The sequence below is a fragment of the Parasteatoda tepidariorum genome, chromosome 2 (assembly GCF_043381705.1).
Source record: "Parasteatoda tepidariorum isolate YZ-2023 chromosome 2, CAS_Ptep_4.0, whole genome shotgun sequence".
Lineage (NCBI taxonomy): Eukaryota > Metazoa > Arthropoda > Arachnida > Araneae > Theridiidae > Parasteatoda > Parasteatoda tepidariorum.
Window position 1 is genome coordinate 48,891,654 of NC_092205.1, and position 11,738 is coordinate 48,903,391.

Below are 11,738 nucleotides of genomic sequence, written 5' to 3' on the forward strand. Positions count from 1 at the left end.
TTTTTAATTGCCTTCCCTGCCTCCTAACTTGTCGAATGTGGATTCAGTGCTGTTACGGATCTTGTCACAAAAAGAAGAAATCGACTCGAAATTGTGCAAACGTGGGTATTTGCATCTTCATCTCACTAAAAGTATTGAACCGAGCGTTAAGGAATTGGTTCTGAACCATTAAGTACAATCATCCCACTAACATAGTTACTTGAATGTATCGTTGATACTACTTTTTAGTGTAACAAAATTATTTTGGGTGTTATTTTAATTATCTAATTTAGAATAAATTATTCTTTTTAAGCATAGGTTTCTTAGTTGTATTTTTTTTCATTAAACGTATTTATTTTGATCATAACAAATAGACGGCGATTACCTGTCGTGAGAAAATTATCGAGTTAATTTATTCTTTTTTAAAAAACCAAACAAATTCAAAGCGTAAAAAAATTGCTTAAAAAATTTGCCTATTATAATTCAGCACACATCCCTCTGTCCACATGCTCAAAATAACAGGATTTTTATAAAGGGGGGCGTTGAAATATTTTTTGCTCCTCAAGGGGGCGGCAACGTTAAAAAGGTTGAGAACCTATGACTTAGACCAACATAGTTTATAAATGATTAGCTAATAAACCAGGCTTGAAACAAAGTTAAATTTAACTATGCTAGTTTACGCGCCATGAGGTTCCCATTAAGCTTGTATAGACAACACTTTTATATCGATATTGAATATGCCTTTACAAAACAAGGCTTAAAAACCCTTCTGATATCGGAAACATCATTTGCAAATCAAGAGTAGAAAGGGCTCTCAAACCGATCATAAATTAATCTTTTCAAGGTTTATTTTACAGTTTATGAACATCACTGAAACAAGGTTTATTTGCACAGGTTTTATAATATTTTCCTTAAAACCTTAAAAGGGAAGTTTAGCCTGCTCATTAAATTTTCAACATTAACAAAATGTTGCATTTGAGAGCCTGCTGGACCTGGATAAAGCTAGCATGTAAAAAAAGCAAAACAAGGTTTACATTAAAAGCTAAAAAACGAGATTTTTATGTAAAGTTTGCTGCATGTCTTTAGGAAACGAGCTTGTCATACTAATACTAAGTTTAATACTAAGTGTTAGTAAGCCAAAGTATTACTTCAATACTAGTACTTAGTTTAAAAAAGGGTTTATCAATCAAGTTTGCAATACCAAATAAATGAAAATGGGAATATAACGTTTGCCATAAGATTGATTGCTATCAGTGCACCGTAACTTTTCTTATTCTATAAAACTCAAGCAACGGAGCCTATTACAATACTTTCTGTAGTAGTATCACAAACAATACGGTATGCACGCGAAATTTGCTGAAATAGGCTTAAGTCAAAAATAATACTAGTTGCACTTAAGAATCCTTATAATTTCTAAACTATTTATCTTATTATGTCGTGTCTGATCTCAAAGGATTCAGTGTAGAACAATGCATAGGTAACAATATTTTATTCATCTAGATCAGCTGTTTCAAATTTTTTCGGTTACGGAAACTTAAATGATAGAGCTTCTTTTGGAAGAACCTCATTATTATATTTATAAAAAAAGCCATTAAAATCTGTGAATGTATTGACAGAAAGATTACTAATTATTTTTCAAATAATTAATGTGAAGGATGAAATACTTGATATTATGAACTAAAAATGAATAAAATAAGTTGATTTTCTGCATATTCAGTAAATGAATAAACTAAACTGAATATTAAAAAAAAGTATTGTTATAAAAGTGAAGAATAGTTTTCAGAGAAACACATTTCTTTATTCGTGATTTTAGTTTTTTTTTTATTTTGCTCAATGAGAAATACTTACTGAATTTATTCAAATTTTGAGTCCTTAGAGCTTATCTTTTCATAATTGATTCACTATATTGTAATTTAGTTTTTTTAAAATTTTTACTCCTTTTTTTATTGGCATTTTACATAAATAATTTCATATAAACAACCGAAATTTCAAATGCATTGTGGATTGCAGACAGGATTTAAACAAAATTATTTTGTTATATCCAATCAATAAAAATTCCTAACACTCAAAACCCTTTTAATACTTACATGCAACTCTGGGGCTCCTCGGAATACAGTTTGAGAATCACTGGTCTAAATAGCGTATAATAGTTTATAGTAATTTCAGGTGAGTGAACTGAATATTCAAAAATCAAAAACAGAACATTTTATGTATACGTATTTGAGAAAATATCTCCTGAATACTGGATTATTTGATACATAGTCAGAATAGTGGATTACTTAATAAAATTTCCCCTGAAAAATGAGCTATTAGACAAAAATCATTTAAATAGCGGATCATGTGACAAAATTTTCATTAAATAGGGGATTATATGATAAAAATTTCAAATGAATAGTGGATTATTTGACAAAATGTCCCCTGAAAAAAAGAATTATTTAAAAAAAACATTACTTAAATACTGGATTATTTAAGTAATATTGCGTGACGCGACTTCTACTGAGAAGCTTGTGGTGGAAATTCACTCGATTTTGAACGCTCTTGAAAACGTAACTATTCATTTTTCTTACGTTCGTGGCCATAGCGGTATTTTGGGCAATGAAAGAGCAGACCAATTGGCTAGGGAAGCTACGTGTAATAGACTTAAGGGTGTTTGTTCCAGCTTCTCACTGGAAGCGCATCGCTAGAGATAAAATCATTGCGGACTGGAATGCAGAATTTCTTGCTTCGCCTCGGTCGCTTTGGACGAAGAGGTTCTTTCCATCCATTTTTCACCGTTTGCAATGTAAATTCTTTGTAACTGATTTTAAATTGACCCAAATTTTAACAAACCATGGAAATTTTAAGAGATATTTATTTCGTTTCCATCTGCAGACCAGTGGAATTTGGGCTTGCGGTGATGCTGATGAAGATGCTGAACATATTCTTCTTCACTGTAGTCTGTATGCGAGTGCCCGAATGAATTTAAAGACTGATTTGAGACGTCTTTCTATTTGTTGGCCACCTGTCTTATCAGAACTGGTCAAAAGTATTGAAAGTCTTGCGGCTTTGCGGAATTTTGTTTTTAATGTAAATTTGTAAATTTTTCTTCCTTTTGTTTTCTACTTACAACTGTAAGCCTCATGCTATACTTTGTGGTGCATGAGGAGTTTTAAGTCGTTTAAATTAAAAAAAAAAAAATACTGGATTATTTGACAAAACTCTCATTAAATAGTGAATTATTCGATAAAACTTTCCTCGAACAGTAGATTATTTAACAAAATTTTTCGTGCATTGTGGATTATTTGTAAAAAAACTCTCATAAACACCACGCATATCTCTTTTTACCACATGTTTTCGCATAAATGTTTGGAATATAAAATTCTGCTTAAGTATGATTGAAATAGTTCTGAAGTTGGGATCCCTTTTATTTGATTTATTACTTCGATACTATAATGTTCATGTTAGACAAACAAAGATTAAATTCTCGTTTTTCTTACCTTGTATGTCAGAAATGGTTATTAAATCGTTTCAAAATTTGACATAATTTAAACAAACAAAGAATGCGTGTTAAAAAAAACAATACATTTCAACCTAATGAGTAATTTTGAATATAATCCTTTTTCAATGATACAAAATATCTTTGTCCCAAAGAAAACTATTACAAGTGGAAAGAATATATTCACAGCAATGGGAGGTTTCTCACTGATCGAAATACATATCAAAATTATTAATGTATTCAAATTGGGGAATTTAAAAGCAGAACTTTAGTGTTCTTTATTGTATTTTCTTCTGTTTATAGAATATTTGTTATTATATTTCGGAAGATGAGAAAAGTAAACAGGACATAAAAATTCAAATGATTCTGAAATTATGGAAATGTAAACGTATTTTTTAAGCGCTGAATGAAAATAGTTGTAAATGTGTGCTGTGTTACCTACTTTCGTAAACATTGAACTATATTATTCTGAAAAAAACATAGAATGGCGTTAAAGGTATTCTACAACTTAATTGAAGAAAAAGGAATATATTTCATTACATATTCTTCACTTTATTCCCATTAATTAGTCCACATTAAAAGAATTCCTTTAATGATAGTAGCATTTAATAGAATCATTGATTTATTTTTCAATGATCCAAAATCATCCAATCATTACATTTTTAGTTAAAAACAGTATTTTTGCTTGAAAATAAGAGACATGGATTTGAATGTGCACAATGCAAAATTTTTTCAACGATGAAAAGTTATAGCAACCGTGACTATGACGACCGTTTTTATTTGGTTCATAACAAGAAATATTTGTTTATAATGATACTTGTTATAGTGAGAGAATGAATGAAATAATGACTGAATTAGAGAATAATTGAATTATCAAATTGATGAATGAAAAATATGAGAGTGAATAAATGCGTGAGTGAATGGAATTAATAAGTAAGGGAATTAATGTATGAATGAATAAGAAAATAAATGAGTAAATGTCAACATGTAGTGATTGTTATTATGGCGCTCGTTTTCAAATGGTTTACCATGTAAAATATTCGTATGTAAAATATTCGATTCTTAGTAAAGCAAAAGAACAAAAAAATGAGAGAATGAAGGAACGAATAATTAGCTGAGTGAGTGAATGAATATTGAGTGAGTGAATGAATGAATAAGTAATTGAATAAATGTGTGAATAAAATAGTAAATGTGTGTGTAAATCAATGAATGAGCGAATGAACGAATTGAATTTGAAAAGGAATGGCTTAGATCACTTAGATCACTTAGATATAAATTGGGCGAAACTGTTTAAGATAAATTGTTTTCATCCGTTAACTAGTAATTCGCAGATGAGGGCTATATTTTTAAGTTTTAAGTTTAAAAATAAGATAACGAAAGATTATAAACACAACAAATTTATACGCCAAGAAAAAAATTAGTATCGAAAAGTAAAAATCTGTCATAAATAAAAAGTTCATTATTGAATACCAAGCATGAAATTAAAATTTGACATTTTCTTGATTTTATCCTCAATTAAAAACGTCAAATTATAATCTTTGTACTCCAAATAAGTTTGTGACAATACTAATTTACACACATTTTACATAGAACTTCTGTTACTAATATAAAGTATGGTGAGAAAATAACATTACTCTAATGCATTTGGAATTTCCCCTTTGATACTCGGGTTGGGGTTAAGGGAGGCAAAAAGCTAATCAATCTCATTTTAACAAGCTAGACACATATAATAGGATATCGAGTAAACACAATAAAGCTTTTCCGAATTAGCGTGGGAGTTAGCACTGAAACAGCCATTTTCATCATTCAAAATTAGCCCTGAAAACATTTTCTTTGTCACTAAATTGAAAAATATTTATAATTTTTTTTTATTCAATCACATGTTATATTTGTTTGTTAAAATATATTTTTTATCTAATTAAATGATTTTATTATTATCATTCAGATAATAATAAAATAATTCAGTGAATTATTTCTTTCATAAAAAAAATTAGTAAGTTGCACTCCATTTTGATGTTAAATATGTGCGAACGACTGACATGAGGCAATCTAGTGAAGAGACACTCATTCTCTTGACTTGATTTTACATCAAACTGTTTCTCACAACGGTTTCGAGATAGATAGATTTCGAAATTTCTTCAAAATGGCTGCAGAATATATAAAAATATGATATGGCCTAAAAGGAAATCATGGTGTTTTCATCAAAAATGTTCTTAGAAAGTGTGTCTTATTATTTTATTATTCCAAGTTCATTGCTTAATTATAGGATGTGAACAGGAGTTTAATTTATAAATTGTCTTAAATTTAACAAATTAAAAAAATATACTCGGACCGACCGGTGGAGAGTTTCGTGGTTTCATTCTACATGTACGGCAAATGCGGATAAGTTCCGTCAATAAGTCCTCCACCAAGGGGGTAGTTTTTCTTGAAGCTAGATTTTGGAGTTCCCTTGTCTTCTGGGTTGGGCTCAAAATTACAAGGCCGTGGAATTGAACATTGGTAGTCGTAAACTCGGAATTCGGTCAGCTGTTAACAGCAGGTTATAGAATAAAAAAAATATGCATATAATGCTTTCATTTTGGTTTAAAAATTGAGAAAGTTGAAAACTAAAATTATAAAACTTCAAAAATAAACATAGAAGAAAATAGTTTTTTAAAATTAATTAAAAAATTTTTTTTTCCATTCAAATATTGTGGAAAACATAAAATTTCTGAAACAAACTAGGAGAAAAGGAGATAAGATCTATTAATAAAGAAAACAAAAACAATAAAATTTTTTTTCATTATGATATTATAGAAATTATATAACTTCAGCAACAAATTCAGAATAAAAAAGAGTCTACAGTATTTAAAAAAATAATAATGCTAATTTTCCTTCTAATATTATAAAAATTATAAAACTTCAAAAGTGAACTAAAAGTAAATACCATTTATTTTACATTTTCATGCTGTGTTTTTATACCAGATAGCCATTCATTTAATTTTTAATAACGAGTCACCAAGAAAAAGCAATAAAAAAGAATCAAGCATGATTGCGAATGAATATCTTAAAGAAAGTAATAAATTAAAAAAGTATAGAAGGGATGAAAAAAATAATCTTCAGATATTGGCTTTCATTCACATAAAAATACCTCATAAAACTGCAACAGCATTGCTATTTTAAGATTTCGTAAAAATACCTCCTCTATACACCAAGCCGTGCATAGAAAACGAATAGTTCATGAATCTACAGAGAACAGACGATAAAAAAAAAAATGCAGTGAAAAAGGAATTTCTGTAGAAAAATGAGACCTTCACTTTCATAATGGTAAAAGTATCAATAAAACTCAAATGATAAAATTTTACATACGCAGCTTGTATTTTTCTTTCGGTTACAGCTCTTTATGAAACGAGGCTTTTACTTGATGGGCAGAACTCTCTAGTACTCACCCCCCCCCCACACACAATTTTTGAAAAAGAGCAATATTCCTTCTTTCTTTTGTGTTTTCCATTTATATAAGTTGCTAGGATATAAAGATGGAAATAAAATAAATAAATAAAAAAGAACAATAAAACATACAAATAAGAATAAATAGCTGAGATTTTTGATTTAGAAAAACACCTATCGATAAACATAATCTTTCCATAAAGTGTTGTGAAGTATTTCACTCTAATTTTATACCAACTAATTGATTGTGAAATATCAAGCATTGTGAAATGAAAAAAATTAAAAATACATTCAGTTCTTTTTAATCTACTTGGTGCTTGAGGTTAAAAATAAATAAATGTATCGTTTGAATAACTATGGCGAATATTTCTTTTTCTAAATTGGCAACACTTGAGTTATATCTAACTTTTGAACGACTTCGCCGATTAATGTGTCATTTTTTCCTCATAATGGATGCAATATTTTGGATTATTCTGCTATATTTTGCACAGCAGCTGTGTTAAATTAAAAATAAATATTGATTTTTCCTTCCAGTGTTATGAAAATTAATGAAATATCGAATGTTAACTAAATTACAATAATATTCATATCTTGTTTCAATATTGAACAGGATAAATATTTTATTTCATTTCAAAAAGTGAATCATTAATGAAAAGCATAACAGTGGATTAGTTGGTGATGAAATGTCTTAAAATTAAAAAAAAGAAGTAAAAGAATGCGTATTTAAAAGAAAGAATGAAAAAAAATCTTCAGATATTTTTTTTTCGTTGACGTCATAAAGCAGCATTTTATGCTATTTTTGAATTCCACGAAAATATTTCCTATATAATCTGAATAGTTATTAGAAAACGAATAGTTCATGAACTTCTGAAAATCAACATTTAAAAATACAAAAAAAAACAAACAAAAAAAAAACAAGAAAAAATCTTTCTTACATCTTTTATAAAAAGAAGGCATTTTCACGTTCTTAATATCAAACGCATTGATGAAACTCAAATAATAAAATCTTATAAAAGCATTATTTTTTCGTTTCAACTTTAAAAGAAACAAGCCTTTTACTAAATGTGGAAAACTCTCTACAGCTACTTCCCCAGTGATTTTTAAGATAATAATATCCTCCCTCTCAGTGTTTTAGATTCCAAAAAAATTGGCTAGATAAAATGATGGAAATAAAAAAATGCAATAAGAATATACGGATGAAAATTAAAAGCAAAATTTGATAAAAAAATAAATTGATTCATAATTTGATATTTTTTATGATTTGATAAAAAATACAAATCAATAATCATTTCCTTAAATATGTTTATTTAAGCGCATTTTCGGCCTTAATTTTCTATCAACTAATCGATTGTAAAACTATCAATTTTTGTTCATTAAAACACTTTTAGGTACTTTTAATACATTTTTTATTTTTAAAGAGAAACTTGAGAATTAGTGTGATTCAAATGACAAATTTAAGCAAATTTATTGTTAAAATAGCAGTGTGTTTACATTATTTATCTATCCATTTCTATTCACCCAGTATCCTAGAAAATATAGAAATCAAACCAGAAGTCTTCTCTGACGTTATAGCTGTTCAAATTAGTGTAAATTAACGTATTTGTATCTTGTATGTGTGTAATTTGTATCTTGCATGTTTGTATCTTGTATGTATTGTAAGTATGAATGCCTCTAATTGTACAGCCATCTGTTCAGAAAAATAGAGAGCCATCGTCAGGAACAAGGCGAGTACTCTGTAAGTATTTTTTTTTGCTACAAAGTATTAAAGAAATGAGGCTTTGATTTGAGAGAAAGTGTTTCAATACTGAATTGGTTTTGGTACCAATTATTTTACTATAGTGCAATACTGATTATTTAATAAAGAAAACGTATTTAATACATTGAAAACAAAATAAATTATATTCAGAGAAATAATTTAATGAGAGCCTAAACTAGCAATTTTAGTACTTGATTAAAAAACATTTAAAAATATTAAGATGGAAATGAAAGTCGACATGTTTCAAGTGCTCAAAAATAGGCGCCCGTTCTCAAAACTTGCCAGATGTAAATGAGGCAAAAAAAAATTGATTTTATGATTTAATAAAAGTTATATAATTTAATTTAAATGATATAATTTAAATCAATTTTGTTTTTTTCTCATTTACGTCTGGAAGGTCTTGAGAATGGGGGCCTATTTTTTAGTGCTTGAAACATGTTGACTTTTATTTTATCATCTGCATGTTTTTGAATCTCACTTTTTCAGTTTCTTAGGATTATTTATTTAGTATTTTTAGTGTTTTAAAAAATTATAGGATTAATTTAGGCACCATGTGCTTTACTATTTCGAATTTTTTTTAATACGTATTAATTTAGTTAAGAGAAGTTAAAGCGTAGTAGTAGAGCCCTAGAACTGTCTCCCCTGGGAGATAATTGCGTAGAAAATGACTACTAAGCTATTAAACTCTGGTCCCCAAAATTACTGAATATGTTACTGGCCATGTAAAAAATAAAAGAATTAAATATTTGCGGTTTGCAACGATTCCATTGAAAATCGACATCTTATTCTGATTGCTTTCCGGAAAATTTTTCTGAGAATTCCCACATGCTTTTCAAAAACCTGATTTTTTTTTTAAAACGATAATACGACTTGTGAATATTGATATAATCACTATTCGAAACTCGATTTATGACGATTCCCTCTTTTTTGAGAGTTATTATTGGGCATTTTCACATAGTTTTTAAAAATTGTGATGTTTTTTTATATGATATCACACGCGTACCGAATCACGACTTTACGTAATAACTTTTTCATCAACTGGAGTTATGATGATTCCATTGTCAATTTACCAAGTGTTGTCTCTTGCTGCTTCGAAAATTATTACTACGCATTTCCACACAGTTTCTAAAATCCCGATAATTTCAATACGGTAAAATCAAACGTGAATATCGAATTGTGGTATTGATTAATCATTTTTTGACTGTGACGATTCCACATTAAATTTAAATTATTATCAAGCAAATCCATTTTTTTCCAAAAGAATATATTAAATAAAAAATCCCGATAATGTGCGTGCACTTATCTAAAAGTGGCTACCAAAAGTGCAAAAGTGGCTATCACTTTTTGTGATTCTGATGGCCAGAGGTTACTATTCATAGTTGCTAATCCATAACTAGAAATCGGAAACAAAACAAATTATATATTGATCAGTAACATAGTAGGAACCTAAACCAGTAATTTCAGCATTTTCAAAATACTAAACATTTATTGAGAAACCGTATTTTACTATGCAATGAAAATTTTAATAAAAAGAATTTAAATTGAAAGAAAAATTGTATCCCGAACAGTGAATTATTAAGAGCCTAAACCAGTAATTTAAGTATTTCCAAAATACAGGGTGTTTATAAAGTCCCGAACCCATTTTGATGTTTAATAACTCATAAAATAATAAAGATAGACTAAAATTAATAACATAAATGGTTAGATAGACTTAAAAAATTTCATGAGCCTTGTCAATGAACTTCCACGTGTGCCCCCTTCGTCGCACGGAGAATATCAAGCCGATAGTCAATTTCACGCCAGGTAGCTGCAAGCATGTCGGCATCTACAGAGGCTATTGCTGTTGTAATTCTGGCTTTTAGGTCATCAATGTTCGACACAATCCTCCTGTAAACATTGTCTTTTATAAATCCCCAGAGAAAAAAGTCCAGCGGCGTTATATCAGGTGATCTGGGTGGCCAAGGAATTGGACCTCCTCGCCCAATCCATCTTCCTGTCTCATCAGTCGTCGGTCTCATCAGTCATATACTTATAGACATGTTGGAAAACCTCGTATTTCCACAACTAGAAGAGCTTCAGCCACATGTCTTTTTGCAACAAGATGGTGCTCCACCTCATTGGGGTATCATCGCTCGTAGTTCTTTGAATGACCATTTTCCAGGAAGATGGATTGGGCGAGGATGGATAGCGCAATAATTTTACTTGAAACTGTATCATGTTAATTATTTGATTGGTAAAAATCGGTAAATTATTTCGGTAAATTATTTGTTCCGTAATTTTTATATTGTTTAACATAAATGTTACATATGCGTGGCCGGTTACCTGGAACGCAAGTAGAAGTTTAAAAGCTATTATCTACACCGGCTATTAAGATCTCACAAAATTTTAAAGCTCGGGAGTTTATGATGGAAACCAGAGAGCCGTGGTTGGTCAAGAGATAGAGCACTCACCTCTCAATAAGGTGACTCAGGTTCGAATCCCAGAGATGGCTGGTGGGTACGAATTCTGCTCCCGGCTCACACTGACCACAGTGCTGACGTAAAATATCCTCAGTGGTAGACGGATCATGGGTTAGATTCCTTTGGTCGTCGGGCTAACCATTTGAGGTGTTCCTCTCCATGTTACACAAATGCAGGCTAGTTTCATTAAAAAGTCTTACACGAAGGCTAGTTTATCCCAATGTTTGATCCAGAAGTTCCCCTGTTTTCTGGATTTTGCTTAAAACCACAAGGCTACCGAGTTGAATATTGATAGTCGTAAACTCAGAATCAACGCCAGTAATAGAAATGAAATAGAAATAAAAAATCGAAGCAAACAAGACTCTTCATAAAGCAAACAAGACTCTGTGTGCCAAAACTGTCATTTTTTAGTGAGTGAACATAATAATCTTAAATGTGGCACTATTATTTTAGCTAACTGATATTTAGCTTTGATGTTATAATATTAAGTATTATAAATGGGCAATTGAAAATGCAAAACACGTTTGAAATTTTGAAGTACTAAAATAGTTATATCATAGCACAATTCAAATATTTTTGATAAACATTTCATAGTATAATGACTAGATAAAGTATTTTAAAACTGTTAATATTAATTTTGAAA